At 39.4% G+C, this 18,193-nt stretch overlaps 1 protein-coding gene across 5 annotated transcripts in view; it reads left to right on the top strand.

Moving 5' to 3' along the window:
• MKLN1 (muskelin 1) overlaps positions 1-18,193 on the top strand; it is a 334,164-nt gene that overhangs the window by 75,378 nt on the left and 240,593 nt on the right. The gene's annotated exons all lie outside the window — the stretch shown is intronic.

Here is an 18,193-nt window from a genome sequence, read left to right as displayed (position 1 = left end):
AAGAAAATCTCTCAAAGATAGTGTGCCCTGCGGAAACAGGTTGATATCCTGCCTTTTCACGTTGGCTCTATGGGAGATTCTTTCAAGGTGAGTTTAAAATGAAAGTGGTATTTACCCAAAGAATACAAAAACACTAATTCAAAGGGATACATGCCCTCTCCACCCCCTGTTTATAGCAGCATTATTTACAATAGCCGAGATATGGAAGCAGCCCAATGTCCAAGAAGATGAGGTGTGTATGTGTGTGTGTGTATATATATATATATATGGCTGAATATTATTTAGCCATAAAAGGAATGAAATTTCACCATTTGTAACAACGTGGTTGGAGTTAGAGGGTATTATGCTAAGTGAAATAAGTCAGAGAAAGACAAATACCGTATAATTTCATTCATGTGTGGAATTTAAGAAACAAAACAAATGGGCAAAGGGAAAAGAGAAGAGAGACAGAGAGAGAGAGAGAGGGAGAGACAGAAATCAAGAAACAAACTCTTAACTATAGAGAACAAACTGAGGGTTACCAGAAGGGAGGTGAATGAGGGGGTGGGTGAAATAGGTGCTGGGGATGGAGGGCACTTGTCCTGATGCGCACCAGGTGATGTGTGGATGTGCTGAATCACTACATTGTGCACCTGAAACTAATTTAACACTATACGTTAACCAGCTGGAATTAAAATAAAAACTTTGAAAATCAATTAATTAACAATTTGGTCCTAAAAAAATGAAAGTTGTATTGAGTTTGGAGAAGCAAATTCAGAAAATTAATTAGCTAACAGGATAGAAGATTGTGAACTACAATTTTGGCCAAATAAATAGAATAGAGAGACTTAAAATGATTATTAATATTTTAATGAATTGTAAAAAAAAAAACTATTGAAAAAAATTCAAACAGCACAAAAGAATGTAAGGAAGAAAATAAAAAATACCCTCCCCACATTTCTCGCAGATCCAAAAGGGTTATATTTGCTTGAGACTGGGGGATCCTGGGTCAGTAACAGAAATTTAAGAATAGTTGATTTTTTAAAGGGTAGCAGATTAGGAAAACTTTTTTTTTTTTTTGCATTGTGGAGTAATGCTGTTTGTGCTCTATGTACACATCTATTACCCATCCGCCACCTAAAAATAACCTTCACAGATTTCATGGGAATATCATTCCAGACATGGAAATAAGAGATAGTGTAGAGTTTTAAAGAGATTTGCACTCAGGCAACGAAGGGTGGTCTTATCGATGATGGTCCAAAGAGACCCCAAACCAACCTTTTATAATAATGAAAAGTGATGAAAGGAAGTGAAAAGAAGTGAAGGGAAGGAAGAATCCTCAGTCCATAAGCAATTGTAAGAAGGTGAGCTCAGTAGAAATTAGCAGATATTTTTGTCTATATATCCATAATCTGACTCTTGATTCAGCTGCATGGGAGATACATTACAATAAGATAACATGTCCATATTATTTTCCAGTTTACAAATCAATGTTATACTGAGTCTCATGGCCATATCAAATACACAGGGTTGATATTTAGCTGGTACATATTAGTTTGGCCATTCCAGTTGTTTATGGCCAACTGTCCATTCTGCTTAATTGGACATCTATTTTGATTGGCCAGGGCCAGTGCTATGTCAGTTATTATATGTCAGATTAAGATCTATTTTCACCGGTGATGCTTCTTTTTCTGAGCATACTAAATATCCCCCTGAGCCAAAATTTATTCTTTTAATTTTCTAGCATTTGATGGTTTTAAAAAATGTGTCACTTTTAAACTTATTCATCCATTAGTAAACTTACCCCCATAAGATTCCTTCTCTTGCAGAGGTGAAATAATTTTTATTTGTTTCTTTATGCAAAGTATAGAGTTACATTCCTCCTCCCCCACCCCTAAACATACCTCATTAAAGTCACTTTTGGGGAAAAAGACCTAACTGGGAATTTTCAAACTTGAAGGAAATTTTGCTCCTTTTATGTTGCAAAAATCAAAGACATAGTGGTCTCCATTATCTCCATGTTAAATTCAGGGAACATTGATACTGATTACCCAAATGACAGATTATCCCTGTTATTTCTATTTAAAATTTTAATGGTAGCTCTCTCCTCCTACTTACATTTGACTAATGTTAATACAAAATTAGATGCCATTTCCTGACTTACTCACCAATTTACATTGAGAAGATGCAGGTCGAATAGGTGGAAGAAGAAAGCCAATATTTCCTTGGTAACCCACATAATCACAATTGAAGGTAATTGCTTAATCAAAAGTACAGATTTTCTGTGCAATAATAGCTCTGTTTATCTTATAAACACTAGAACATTAGATCACCTGATCATTTTTCTGGGAAAAAAAAGTGTAAATAAGTTAGAAAATTAAATCTTATTTTTCTATGGACATATTCTAATTTAAAGATATAGTTTCATTTTACTTGATCCTTAATTGGGAGTGGCACTTAACCATTCCCTTATTGTTGGCATCTTATGCATATCAAGCAACAGTTTTGCAAAGCCCATGCCTCTGCTACTTGTTTTTACTTTTGTTATATATGAGCAGCAGAACCCACATTTCTGTGTAAAGAAGTTAAGGCCATGCTTCAAAATACTTCTTCCATACCCTGGTTTCTCTTCAGATCGTATAAATCTTTTGTCTTTTACAAAATACTTCTTCCTCCTTCCCTAAATTCATTAAGTGGGCACCTTAGTTATTTGATGTTTGAAACGTCACACTTCCTTAACATTCACTAATTAGGCATATTAGAGACAGGACAAATTTGAATTAGTGACAATTTTGAATGCTATAATATTATTAAAAATTCATAGTTTTATCCCTTTAGGGTACAATACGCCGCTCAAGCAGTCTATAGTAAAGTATTTCCAAGAAGCAAGGCTACTGCCAAGGCTGCTTTAAAGATAAGATCCTTCAGTATCGTGCACCATAAGCTTTAAGCAAATGAGTGTGGCAAGGTTATCTAAATATGCTCAATTCACACTCACTGAGCAGTAACTATATGCTTGGCATCAAGCTAGAAAATTTTTGTCCTCTTGAGTTAACAATTCATTCTAAATTATCACTTATTTTGCCTAGTGACACTTTATCTCATGCTTTGTTTAATACCTGTCTAAATGTACTCATTTATTCAAAAGATTTCTGACAGTTATAATGGGTTAGGCACAGGTGCAAATTCAAAATGACTGGGATGAAGGTCATTTACCATGAGCACCAACACCAGCGAATCAATCAATCAACCAACAAGCCCTTTGTTCTAGGTACTGTCACTAGTTAAGGGTTTCTCAACCTTGGCACTGATAACATTTCAGACCAGGTAATTCTCTGTTGTGGGGGGCTGCCCTGTGCATTGTAGAATGTTGAGAAGGCATCCTTTGCTTCTTTCCATTAGATGCCAGTAGCACCCCCACTTCTAGTTCTTTTTTTTTTTTTAAGATTTTATTTATTTATTTGACAGAGATAGAGACAGCCAGCGAGAGAGGGAACACAAGCAGGGCGAGTGGGAGAGGAAGAAGCAGGCTCCCAGCAGAGGAGCCTGATGTGGGGCTCAATCCCACAATGCCGGGATCACGCCCTGAGCCGAAGACAGGCGCTTAACCGCTGTGCCACCCAGGCGCCCCCCCACTTCTAGTTCTGATCATTGGAAATGCCTCCAGATATTGCCACGTGTCCCTGAGTTGGGGTGATGGAAGCAAAATTGCCCCTGGCTGAGAACCACTGAGACTATGCACAACACACCTTCTTTACTAGAGTATCAAGACTTTGAAGGCAGAGACCCGATCTGATTCATCACTGTATCACCCCCTCCCCACCAGCTCGGTATAGTTTCTGTCACAGGAATGCTTCTCCCTGAACGCTCTGGAAAGAACAAAATATCTCTGGAGAAAGTACCTATATTATTGTCAGCCCTGCGCAGAGCATTTTGTAAACCCGGAAGATGAGTCAGGTAACCAGAGTAAATTCTAACAGATTTTTACGATTTGAATTATCACTCCCTATTCGGATTGTATATCCACTTGGCCAAAGGCCTACATTTGTATAGGGCTTTAATGTGTCTGAAGCGTATTTCACATAATGGCATTTGATCGCTTTGGCCACCTCTGTTTATAATTTAAGCTCCCAAATCCCAGAGCCATATTCTCAGACAAGAGTGGGAGGCATTTTGAGTTCAGTGGCATTGCCTTTGGTTATTAAAAGGAACTCTGAAGTTTGGCTTAATAACGTTAAATTTAAAGTTCAGGATTCTCTTTTGCCATGTTAGAAGTAGAACATCCAAAAGGCTCTCCAGTGAGCTAAGTGATTCTGGTTTACTCAGATTCCTGGAAATTGCCAGAGGGCTTTAAGGGAGGAGGGAAATAAAGAGTGAGGAAATTTTCCCTGTGGGCAATTGGGGAAAACAAAAATATTTTTGTGCTGTGGAGACTTCTCAGGAAAGGAGTGTTGGCCAGCAGACGCATCTGCGCAAGGGGAATTTCCACATTTGGGAAAACATGGTCATAATTAATGACTTAGGAAAGCCAAGAAAATGGACCATGTTGGAAAAATATGATTTTCAATGGCCAAGTTATTGTCTACTGATTGGGCCAGAAAATTGGATTGTTTTAGAAAGAGATTTTTATTTGTGAATATTTGCCTACAGGTCCTTCCTTCTGTGGATCTATTAAGTACCCGGCCCTTGCCTGAGGAACAAGGTTTCCATAGCCAGACCCACTCTCTCTGTCTCTCCCTTCCCTAAGGGAGTGTTTGCACTAGACTTCTGGCCTGGACATCAGGCCTTTTGCTTTGAACAAGATACTCTGGACCAGCCAGCGGGGCTATTAGCATCCATTAGAATAGCGATGATTATCCAGGATTCTTGGACAAGGGCGGAAGGATGACATTGCATGATCCTGATGTGGCCATCGTTTATTGAGGACTCCATGTCCTAGGCCCTGTGATGAGAACATTGAAAACTATCCTTACTTAGACATGGGAAACCAAGGCTCAGGGAATTTAAGTAACTTGCCTCCAGTCATATAGCTTTTAACTACCAAGCTGTATGTCTCATTCTGTATATAGAGTCTACTCCCTAAATTGGAATGCCGTCACCTTGTATACAACCTCTCACTTACTTTACTTCCTTCCTCCTATCTTTCCCGGATCACTCTCTTTAAACTACATCTGGTCTTGGGGTTGTGCTCAACAGAGAACTCCATGGCTACCCATCGTTCTGAAGAGGAGAAATCTGGGTTAGCAGGCTCAGCACCATTCACGTCTCTGTTTACCCAGGGAATGATTATGTGGTCAGAATGTTCTTGCCCCACTTTTTGGTTTTCTCTTATCTCAGTGATCCATTTTATTAAAACAGGTACGATCATTTTATGCTTCTTCTCCCATAATTTTCTCAATGTCAGAATACAGCTTGATGAATTTCAACAAATTTGCCAAAGTAAAGGTCAAGTTTTTCAGAGAGGGAAATATGGCTAAGAAAAAAAAAATCCCTCTATTTGACCTGTAGATGTGGTATCCAGTAAAATATCTATAAAATGCCGACATTGTTTTGTGAAATGAAGAAACTGCAGATTAAATCATGGTCCCCTGAAGCAACAATTCCACATTCTAAACTTATCGGAGATGGCTTCTAAAGTTAGCCCTGTCCTGCCATTGCAATGAATATGAGAAAACAGACCGAACTAGGAGTAAGTCTAATTACCCTGGGTTGAACCTCAAAGCATGTTATAATTAATTTCAAAATCACAGCATCTTGAAAATAATTTAACATATTTCTTTTCTGATTGAACTTAAATCATATTAATTAAATCTTACTAATATTTGTTTTCTGAGTGGTTCTAGGACATCACCAGACATTATTATCTTTATTTAGAGATGTGAAAACCAAAGGGATGTATTAGTTTTCTCCTGCTGTGCAGCAAATTACCACTAACTTAGGGGGTTAGAACTATATCTCATTTATTAGCTCAGGCTTCTGTAGTTCAGAGGTCTGGGTGGGTTTGGCTGGGTTCTCTGTGTGGGATGCCACAAGGCAGAAATCAAGGTATTAGTCAGGCTAGACTCTTATCTAGAGGCTCTGGGGAAGAATCTGCTTCCAATCTCATTCAGATTGCTGGCAGAACCCAGTTCCTTGTGACTGGAGCTCTGAAGTGCCTCTTTTCTTTCTGGCTGTCAGCCGAGAACTATTCTCTGTTCCTAGAGGCCACACACATTCCTTCTCACGTGGTCTGCTCTATCTTCAAAGCCAGCAATCACCCTCAAATCTTTCTCACATCCAGAATCTCTTTGACTTCCTCTTCCGCTACCAACTGAGGAATCTATTCTTTTAAAGGGCTCACCTGATTGACCCAAGCCCATCTGGATAATCCCTGTATCTTAAAGTAAACTGATTTGGGACTTTAATTGCATCTGCAAAATCCCTTTGGCACAGTAGCTAGATTAGTGACTGAAGCAGTACCTAGATTAGTATTTGACTGAAGTTCAGGAGATAGGATTCTTGGGAAGCTATCTTTAGAATCCTGATAACCATAAGGAAATAGAACTACCCAGTTAACCTGAGATATGAACTGGAAATAGACTCCCAACGGTACTGAATGAAATAATTTAATTACTTATTTTATTCCTGTTTTTTTTGTTTTTAAAGAAATATTTGTGTATGGTTTATTTTTTAATATATGTATTTTGGGGCTGCCCATCCCCACATTTATTTTTTTACAGGTGTATGATTAGTAATGTTGCCAAGGCTATTTTGGGACAAGTTATGTTTCCCGTGAACGTGAATGTCCTATGAATGGCCTGTGACTGTCCAAGAGATAATGTGTAGGTGGAAAGCTAGCCATGGGGTGGGGGGTGGGGGTGGGGGGAAGTGGTGGCAGGTGAAGACCGGCTAGAGGCTGAGATTGTGTTAAGTCCAGAGGAACAGTTTATTCTAGTTTATAATATATTCACAGAAGACCTTTGAGGGTGGGAATCCTTTTGCAATTTTCTACTGGCAAGTCCAGGGATTCTTTGCATATAATTTATGAGTAGTATTTGGGGATGTTTCTAAACATAAGGGCATTTTGGAGTATGCTGGGTCACCATCACCAGAATGCTGTGTCCCCAGTGTGGAGATGAACTTCTCAAAGCTTCTGTTGCACAATTTCAATGTGCCAATGCCTGCCAGATGCACGGACTGTCTGGGATGCAGGCTGAGCCCGTGGGCCTGGCCAGCTGCTGCTCCAGAAGCCTGGGCCTACAGAGGGTCGTCTCGGGATGGAGAAGGTGTGGGAAGGACTTAAAGGCTCATGGAGGGAGATGAATGAAGGCAGAATATTCTCCAATTTTAACATTTTACCTGAAGGACAGCCTGATGAAAGTCTGGTTTTCTGGTGAAGGGCGTTCAAAGGTTTTTGCCTTTAGGAAGAACATACACAGAAATGTGAAAATCTCACAAAAAGGCAGAAAATTTCAGATGCTAAGTATTTCTCTCTTCTTCCTAGGACATTTTGGTTTTCCCCTTCTTGAAATCCTGCCCCCCCCCAAAAAAATGGAGGAAAGGAGGACATTGCCCAAATGTTTCTTTTAAATTGTCCCAGAACTTCAGAAAATGGTGAGAAAATGTAATCATATCATGAGGGCCAAAGGAGAGAAGTCAGTGGAGAAGGCAATCGATAATAGCACCGATAGAGCACGAAGACTAAGAGTGCGTGTGGCGTGTTTAGCTTTGGAAAGTAGGACACAGGAGGAAAGAGGCTGTGTGGAAGAAATTAGTATTGCTTATTAATTGTGATGTCTTTAAAGCATAACACATTTTATATCCTTTAACTAACAAAGTTATTTTGCTCTATGAAGGACAACTCTAAGGATGCTGATAATAGGTTACAGATGTTCTTTTATTGCTAAAGCTTCCGCGCAAGAAAATCTTTCCTCTCATGTACTCATTCCCTCAGAAATATTTGATGAGAACCTGCCATGTGCCTTGATATAGGTGCAGGGAACACAAGCCCAAGGTCTCTGCTGTCAAGGAGCTTATAGTCTAGTGTGGAAGAGTTGGAAAATAGTTACATTTCATAACATGATACATAAAGAGGTAAACAAGATAATGTTAGACAGTGATAGGTGCAATACAGAGAAATAAAATAAAATGAAGTGTTGGATGACCAACCAGTTTGTCATTTTAGAGTGGGTGGCCAGCGAAGACCTCTCTGAAGAGATGACATTTGAACAGTGATCTAAATGACAAGGTGGACGAAAAGATCAGAATGCATAGCACTTTAGGTGGAGAAAACAGGTGTTTTGAAGGTCCCCAAGCTGGTAACAAGTTAGAGTCTGAGGAAGAGAAAGAAGCCTGCATGGCTGGAAGTCTGGGGCAAACAGAAAAGTGAAACAGGATCAAGTTGGACAGGTGGACAGAACCTAGATCTTTTAGGCACAGAACGTCATAGTAAGGAATTTGGATTTTAGGTGAGACGGGAAGCCAATGGGAGGTTTTAAGCAAGGAAGTGATTTTTTTCTGTTTCTTTCGGAGGCAATTGCAGTAATTCAGGTAAACAATGGAGACTTGAACGAGGATAGCAATGGCGAAGACAGGGAGAATAGAGTGGATTAAGGGTATATGTGGGAAGTAGAGTCAACAGAACTTTCTGGTGGTATATTATGGCAGACATAAGAGAAAGAAAGAAAGAGATCAAAGTTCTCTCCTCTATTATTGGCTTAGGCACTGGGCAGATGGTGATGCTATTTAGTGAAACAGGTAGGCTGGGAATAAAAAGTATGGTAGACTGTGTCAGTTCCAACAGCTGTTCTTCTCTTCCCCCTTGCTAACAGAGCCCTGACTTGGTTGAGGGTGACAGTATGTCCAGCTCCAAGTGATGAATCATGATTGATATAACTTAATCATAATAATCCCATTCTCTTTTGCTAGCTACTCAATTTCCCCATCTCCTTTGCAGCCAGGGGTGATTCATTTCTGGCTAATGCACCTAAGTAAAAGCCTTCTGGGGATAGATATGGCTATCTTGAGCACCATCACAGTGCCTGGAGTCACAGCAGCCATCTTGTGACTACAAAACAAAAGACATGATGATTAAAAGCCAACATGCTAAGGATGGTGATATAGAAAAAAAGAGGAAAGCCATCAATGGCTCCTTGATGGTATAGTTGAGCAGCTGAACAAACACCAGAAATAATCTATTGCCAGACATCTTGTCTATGAGAAAAGTAAAACTCTGTATAAGCCTCTTGGTGTTATTTGATACAAGAAGGTTAAAGGAAAGTTCTCTTTTGGCCGTGTTCAGTTTGAGATGCCTATTAGATATCCATGTGGAAGTGACAGTCTGAATGATTCATTTCCACAATGGAAAAGACATTTCTAGACACTTTTATCTTTTCGTATTATTATGATACAAGAAAATGTTAAAAAAAAAAGTATAAAAGTGAATGAAGCTGCAATGGCCCAAATCAGAAGCTGACCATCAGTATATAAATGAAACCAACTCCCTTAGTATTGGTAGGTTAGCAAGGTTGAAGTTGTTAAAACAGGAAGGCTGGGGCACTGAAGGAAGCTTAGTCTGAAGACCAGTTAGGCCCCTGCGTTTCCAAGTATTTTCAATCACCTTGGTAGGGAAACATCCTAGACTAGAGAACTATTCTATTAAGATAGCTTCTCGCCTATATATCACAGTGTTCGTGTATTGCTTTATTTCCTCTTCTGACATATAACAAATAACCTAATGAAAATTCCCCCACTAACTTACCCAGGGAACCTAAAGTAGGCCAAATTGAGCTTTTAGCACAGTTTCTGGTTGCTGATAAAAATCAGCATCTACAAACCCAATTGCACCTCTTTCCATTAGAGCTATCACCCAAAACTAGATCACCACTTTTGTAGATTAAAAGTTTGCCAACCCACATATTTTTTTCCTCAAACACTTCATTGTATGCTGGATGGTTTGGACTCCCTCTGTAGAAAGAACAGTAAAATTCTTTTGCCAGTGGCCCACAGAAACAGCTATTGATTTTGTGTGTGTAGACAAGTAACTGAGTCTGCAAAATTGACTTCTTGGGGTAAGTATCTTGTATTCTGTCCGTACTGTGAAGTCCGTGTTCTCCTGAGGTTAATTGGCTCATCATATGCTGTGTTCATGTCCCCTGGTTCATCACTATTGTCGGGATTTTTGCCCCTACACCTTTCACTTTGTTTTCCCATAATTTATTACAACCAACATTTTTCTAACAGTTTTGGATCTGCATTAATTTTTAAGTCCCTGGAGGAACATTATGTTCCCAAACATTATGTTCTGCACTCTCATGCTCATACCACATTGTGCAGTGCCAGACACCTCCTGGGATCTCAAAAAAAAAAAAAAAAAAGTTGTTTCTTTTTAAAAGATAGGCGATTACTATGGGATGCCCATAAAATATCTTTCTCAGTTGAGTTACTCTCACTGTTTATATATCCCCAGTGGCTTAGGTAAAAATATTGGTTAATAGAAAGAACCTAAGTCTTTGGAAAGCTTTGTTAGTCTCTCTTCATCACTGTGAAAGCAAAGGTGAGTATCAACTGGTCTTACAGGAGTGTTGGGGGAAAATGATGAAAAGCGTTAGGAATGAGAAGGACTTTCGTTAAAAATATGAAGTGTTAGGGAGATGATAGTGTCATTCCTACCAAGCAGGCCTCAGCTCAAGTGGAGCTCACTCCACTGACAGATGCTATTCATCAATATCACAAAGAATAGCTGTCCCGCAGGATCCCCTTCTGCTGGTGGGATCTGCTGCAGACAGTCAGAACTTCTTTTCAAATATTCAAAAGATCTGCTATACCCACAATATTTCCTCTTCTCTCAGCTTCTCAGCTCTATCTAGAACACTTCAATGTCTTTCTACATTGCAAATTTGAACCTCCCTCTGAATTCTTCTAAGGTTGTTTGAAGCAGAGGAATAGGACCATGGACAGAGGTATAGCCTACCAATCACTGGCGCAGTGGGAAAGCAAACTCCTCCTGCCAAGAATCCCTGAGAGAGGGGTCTTTAAATGAATAAACTCTCCTTTATTCTCTTTCACTTTCTCCTTTTCTAATTTCCCTGTGAAGTGGCACGGTTTCGGGGCGCCTGGGTGGCACAGCGGTTAAGCGTCTGCCTTCGGCTCAGGGCGTGATCCTGGCGCTATGGGATCGAGCCCCACATCAGGCTCCTCTGCTATGAGCCTGCTGCTTCCTCTCCCACTCCCCCTGCTTGTGTTCCCTCTCTCGCTGGCTGTCTCTATCTCTGTCAAATAAATAAATAAAAATCTTAAAAAAAAAAAAAAAAGTGGCACGGTTTCTTCCAGAAACACTGACTCCCTCCACCAACTCCATGCTCCTGAAACACAAACAGAATACTCATTCTTGCAGATGCAGCTCTTAAAATATTTTAAAATATTTTCATCATAAATATTTCAGACAGAAAAATATAGAAAGTAGTTTAACAAACATCTATGTATAAAATACTCAACAAATCCTAATGTCTGATTTATTTGCTTTAGGGTTTTTTGTTTGTTTGTTGTGAAAAGTCTTACAAGTAGAGTTGAAACCTGTTGTCTACTCCTGATCTCATTCATTTCTCTATTTTTCCTCCTTTCCTCTTTTCCCAAAAGTAATCACTATCTTGAAGTTCCTATAAATCATTACCATGCACGTTTTTATACTTTTATGTATACATGTAAATATTCATAAACAATATAGTATTGCTTTGTGTTTGTAAACTGTAAAGGAATACTATATCACGCTGTACATAACATTCTGCAATACTTTTTTTAGTCATCATTACTTTTTAGGTTTATTCATGTTGCAACCTGAAGAACTAATTCATTCATTACACCTGTTATATATTATTCCCAATATATATATTGGGAACTTGGGTTTGCAATACCCAAGTTACTTATCCATTTTCCTGCATTATGGACATGTGGATTGCTTTGAGTTTGCAATTGTTTGCTATTTAAACAATACTGCAATTAACATTTAAATACCTGTCTCCTGGTGCACAGCATGTGAGAGTTTTTCTAGGCCAGAGGTTCTCAACCTTGGTATTACTGCCATTTTGGACTATGTAATTCTTTGTTGTGGGGTAGGATATTCAGCAGCACCCCTCACCTCTACCCCGAAGGTATCAGTAGCAACCCCAATACACAGGTGTGACAACCAGAAATGTCTTCAAACATTGCCGAATGTTTTCTGGGGGGCAAAATCACCTCTGGTTGAAAACCACTAATCTAGACATGAGAGCAACTGCCGGGTCTTAAGATTTATATATACATCACCATTTTGCTTTCTAAGAGTCCTATTTCTCCACATCTTTGGTATTTTCAAATTTTAAAATGTTTGCCTATTTATAGTTATGAAATGGTAAATTTTTATTATTTTCTTTTGTTTTCCCTTCATTTCTAGTGAGATTGAACATCTTCTTGTATATCTGTTGGCCATTAGGGTTTCTATTCTGTGAACTGCCTGTTCATAGCCTTTGTAAATTTTTCTTCTAGTTGTTTTTTTCTTATTGCTTTGCAGGAGTTCTTCATAATTTTTGAATATGAATACCTTGGTTGTTGTATGTCTGGAAAAATATCTTTTCTCAGCCTAAGCTTGTCTTTTCACTTTGTTGATGATGTATTTTTATTTTAAACTAGTAAAATTATTCATCTTTTCCTTGATATTTTATTCTCTTGTGTTGCATTTAATAAATTCTTCCTATCCCAAGGGTGTAAAGACAATCTCTTATATTTTTCCTAGAGGTATAAAATTTGACTATTCACACTTAGGTCTTGAAATCAACTTAAAATCTTGTGGTGTGAAATAGGAAATACATATATAAGTATTTCAACACACATTTATTAACACTCATTTTTTTCTCTCCAGGTTTGTTATGCTACCTCTGGTTTTAAATTTTGATTTTTTTTTTCTTTTTGGTAGGGCAAACCCCCTGACTTACTCTTTTTTAAAATTGCCCTGGGTATTGTGGTTGATTATCTGTCCAAAGGATATTGTCTCTTTCTGTTTTCTAACTGAACCTAAATTGTTTTCAGGTGTCCATGAACCCTACCCCACAGTGCTTAGTTTAAGCCCATTATAGTAATTAACGGAGTTCCATTGGGATTGGTTTAACCATAGCTACGTGTTGCATCTGTTACCAATGAAACCTATGTGGAATTGTGTTAGGGTGGAGATGGGATAGGATAGGTAAGTTTTCTTCTCATTTAAAAAGGTACAAAAGAGGGGCGCCTGGGTGGCACAGCGGTTAAGCGCCTGCCTTCAGCTCAGGGCGTGATCCTGGCGTTATGGGATCGCGCCCCACATCAGGCTCCTCTGCTATGAGCCTGCTTCTTCCTCTCCCACTCCCCCTGCTTGTGTTCCCTCTCTCGCTGGCTGTCTCGATCTCTGTCAAATAAATAAATAAAATCTTTAAAAAAAAAAAAAGGTACAAAAGAAGAAGACTTGCCCTTCCTATGTTTGTACAGAATTGGAGGAAAACATGATGGTGAGACAGTGGCAACCATCTTACCACCTTGAAAGGACAAGCTGGAGCCTAGCACACTGAGAATGGTGAGGCAGACAGATGAAAAGGTCCCAGGTCACAGTGATGTCATTGTGCTGCTGAATTAACCAATCCTGAAGACATCATGGACATCCTGTGATGTGAAATAATAAACCTACTATTGTTTAAGCCACTTTAAGTTGCATATTCTTTCACCTGCAGCCAAAGACATTCCCATCTACTATAATTAGTTTTGACCCTTTACTATTCTACACGAATTAAATGATCATTGTTCCATGTTACATAACCAGGTTGGGATTTTAAAAACTGGGTTTGCATTGAAATTAAACATTAACTTTAGAAGAAATGACATCTTCATTCATTTTAACGAATATTCCAATTCATGAATATGGTATATGTCTCCACTTATTCAATCTTAATTTCTTCCATAAAAATATTTTATATATAAAATCAACATTTTATTTACAGATAAAAGTCCACATTTGTGTTATATTTATTCCTAGGTATTCATTGCTTATTGCTGTTAAAAATGGTGTCTTTTATTTTCTATTAAATATTATATGTGATAAATACTGAAATATAGGATTGCAATTGAGTTTTGTTTGTTGATCTTATACCCCGCAGCCTTGCTGAGTTGTCTTTTTAGTTCTAGTATTTTTTCAGTATAGTCTGTTTGATTTTCTTTATAGACAATCATATTACCCAATTAAAGAGAGCTTTTCTTTTCTTTTCCCTTACTGTGATAATAGAGATGCCATGGAGTCAGTCATGGAGGCCTGTGACCCAGTTTCCTGTCATGTGTCCTTCCCTGCCTTCCTGCCTGATCATTCCCTCATGTAAGGCCCATCTTTAGGCAGTGGTGAGCTTTTTTTTAGCCTCTGTAACAAGCCACTTTGTGTGGGGGAGGGTGGGGGTTCTCAGTCTAGCCCCTGTTTTGAAACTACTAGTTTCCAAACAGTGAACCTGGTTCTGGTTCCCACCCACTTCCCTCACTTTTAGTCTCCCTAACCCTGCAGAGGGCCCATTGCAGCATTCTCTGCCTCAGACCTGGACCCCAACAGGCCCATGTCTTCAGTCTCATTCTGCTGCTTTGCATTCCTGGTTCCTAGAAGACTTAACATTTTGGTCCAACTGTTTCTTTCCATCTTTCTCTTTTATATTTTTTTATTATTTTTTAAAAAGATTTTATTTATTTATTTGACAGAGAAACAGCCAGCGAGAGCGAGAACGCAAGCAAGAGGAGTGGGAGAGGGAGAAGCAGGCTCCCAGCGGAGCAGGGAGCCCGATGCGGGGCTCAATCCCAGGACCCTGGGATCATGACCTGAGCTGAAGGCAGATGCTTAACGAATGAGCCACCCAGGCACCCCATCTCTTTTATATTTTAAAGACCGTTGCTTTGTGTTTAGAGCTGAGCAAGTCCCTCAAATTTCATGTGCAACAATGTTTCCTTGACCAGAAATCACAATTCCAAATGTCTATTTTGTAAAGAATTACAGAACTGTCCCTGCTGATAACCACATGTAGTAATTATCATCAAATATAATACTACTTGGAATTTTCACAATGTCCTTCAGCTCCTCACGCTTTGTGAATGCTATAATGTCTGTGTTTGTCAACCGAGTGTGGGAAACAGAGATAAATATTACTTTCAACACCTGAGAAAACTGAGGCTTCTTGTTTAATTGCAGGCAAGAATAACCAGACAGAATCGCAAGACTGTGAGTCCCTCCAAAGTAGGGCTGTGCCTTGTCCATCCCGTACCTCATCTAAAATGACCCTCAGATGAAAGTTTTTGAGCTGAGCAAACCAAACCCTAGGCCCACGCTAGCTTTATTCAACCAGATATCTCATGAATTGAAGAGACCCTTAATAAGGTCCTTAATATCTAGGCAATGCTATGACTTGAAAAGGAAGGAACGGAAGGAGAAGAATAAGAGCAGCAAGAGTTGATTTTAAGCAAAGTGAATGAGAAGGAATTGTCAATGGCATTTCATCTAGAAAGTGGATTTTGATTGAGATTTAGATTTTTTATACTAATCGCCCCATATAAACTAGCTTAGTATGTAAATATAATCAAAATAGCATTCATTAAAATTGCAAAACTTATTTATTAAAATATGTAAAACAGCCAGCTGCAGCAGTAGTGATTAAGAAGTATAAAAATAAATTATTTTGCCAACAAATATTTATTGAGTTCCTACTATGTGCCAGCACTGTATAGGAAGTTGGAATACAAAGATAAATAACGCAGGTCCTTATGCAGCAAACCATCTAGTTAGGCCAAGTGATGGGCAAATAAATAATCCAAATATGATGGGATAAGCTCCAAAAAGAGCGTCCATTCAAAGAGATGTTTGTGAACCTGTGTTCACAGTAGCCAAGAGGCGGAAGTAACCCACAAGTGTCCATCAACGGATGATTGGATAAACAAAATGTGGCATATGCATACAATCGGATATTACTAGGCCTGGAAAAGCAATAAAATTCTGACATAGGGTGTAATATGGATGAACTTTGAGGACACAGTGAGTGAAATACGCCATTTGTGTTTACAAAAACACAAATACTGGGGGTTCCTGGGTGGCTCAGTCGGTTAAGCATCTACCTTCAGCTCAGGTCATGATTCCAGGATTCTGAGATCGAGTACCGCATCAGGATCCCTGCTGGGTGGGGAGTCTGCTTCTCCCTCTCCCTCTGCGGCTCTCCCTGCTTGTGCTCCCCCTCCCTCTCTCGCTCCCTTAAGTAAATAAATAAAATCTTTTTTAAAAACCCCACAGATACTATTTGATTCCACTTACACGAGGTACCTAGAATAATCAAGTTCATAAAAACAGAAAGAAAAATGGTGGTTGTCCAGGTCTTGGGAGGGTGGGGGGAGTGGGGAGAGAGTTCTTTAAAGGGCAGAGGGTTTCAGATTGGTCAGATGGAAAAGTTCTAGACATTGGATGCACAACAGTGTAAACATACTTAACACTACTGAACTATGCTCTTAAAAATGGTTAAGCTGGTAAATTTTATGTTATGTGCAATTTACTACAATTTTTTTAAGAGTAAAAAAAAAAAGTGTTAGCTTCATGAGGGGAGGGGCCTGTTCGTTCACTCTTAAATTCCTAGCATCTAACAGAATGTCTGATACATAGTAGGCCCTTGACAAATATTTGACCCTCCTCTGGCTTCTCCTCCCCATCTAACATCCTACGCAACACGGCAAAGGCCAGGTCCTCTGTGAGCCAGTTCAGCAAACAAAGGCACTTCTCTCCTTAGGGCCCAGAAGGGGAAGAATTTCAAATATTTGTGATTTGATATTTGTCCTGGTCACACCAACTATTCTTTACTTCTCAATTATGCTTATCTGAGCTTTTTTTGGCATTTAAATTTCCTAAAGATAGATTCTATTTCTACTTCCCAAAACAGAGTTGTGATGGACTTTGTTAAGAAAAAAAAAGTGGAAGGAAGTCTGTGAAGTGAAATCATTAGGAGGCCAGCATACAAATGGGCTCTGGAGCCATGCTTGCAGGGCACAGGAGGAAGGATGAGGTCATTAGCATATATTTGCTGTACTGCGGCCTGTTCCCTCCCTTCACTGGCTCAGTCTGATTCCAGTTGCTTGGTTTATTCTTTTGTTTGGTGGGTTTGTTTTTTTTTTTTTTCCACTTGGTCAAAAATAGAAAGACCAAAAAAAAAAAAAAAAAGTTTCCTTGTACTTATTTCAGCTTTTCTACTTTTTTCTCATGTCTTTGTTTTCCCATTTGCCATGATCCTTCTTCCTGCCACCTGCTCATTTCTCTGCTTTTGCTACCTTTCTCAATTAGGGCTTTTCCTTGCGTTCTACACACCTGGCTTTGTGCCTGGTCTCCATGAAGGACAGGTAAGTGTGGTATCCAGTTACAGCACAAACATGGAGCCCGCCAAGGGCCTGAGGAATTAGCACCGAGGAATTCCCCATGTCTGGCCCAGGCACCAGACAGTGCTCCCTGTCGTTGGTTCTGACTGCACCTTGGCCCTGGGCATGCATGTTGCTAGACTTCAGAGTAGAACAGAAGTGCCTTGCTTTATGTTGCAGAAGAAGCCTGGAGGAGAAAGGTATCAGGGTCTCTTTCTTCTTTCTTCTCAAGCTGGTATCCTGGGAAGCTAAGTGCAGACCAGAGCCAACCCAGGCCTTCTTGGAAACAGGGTCAATCATAGAACCAAGCGAGGTTTCCAGGCCTGGAGATGTGATGCACGTAAAACTGGCCATAATGTCAATGTCGGGTCCACAGACATCCTCAAATCCAAAACAAAACATTCACTTTGTAGTGAAAATAAGGCTGTGACAGACACTATTCGAAGTTCTTTTCAGTAGTAATTCATGTAACCCTTTGAATGTTAACTCACTTAAGCCTTACAACAACCCTGTGAACTGGGAACAACTATTGCCTAAATTTTATGGAGGAGGAAACTGAGACCCAAGAGGTTAAGGGATTGCTGGAGGTCCCAAAGCTGGTAAGTGGTAGCACCGGGATCTGAATCCAGACAGCCTGGCTCCTGAATTCATGCTTTTAACCACCATATAGGTATCATACCGTCACTTTTTGAAAGTATACATTACACCACTTCACTTTTACAAAAGTCCTACATTAGTATTTGTTTTTGCTAACCGAAAGAAATCCAAAGAGGATTTTTGCTTTCACACACACACACACACACACACACACACACACACA

Source organism: Ursus maritimus, unplaced genomic scaffold (assembly GCF_017311325.1).
Source record: "Ursus maritimus isolate PB19 unplaced genomic scaffold, ASM1731132v1 scaffold_3, whole genome shotgun sequence".
NCBI classification, from domain to species: Eukaryota; Metazoa; Chordata; class Mammalia; order Carnivora; family Ursidae; genus Ursus; species Ursus maritimus.
The sequence above is the reverse complement of the archived record's forward strand: the minus strand, read 5'-3'. Positions and strand labels throughout refer to the sequence as shown.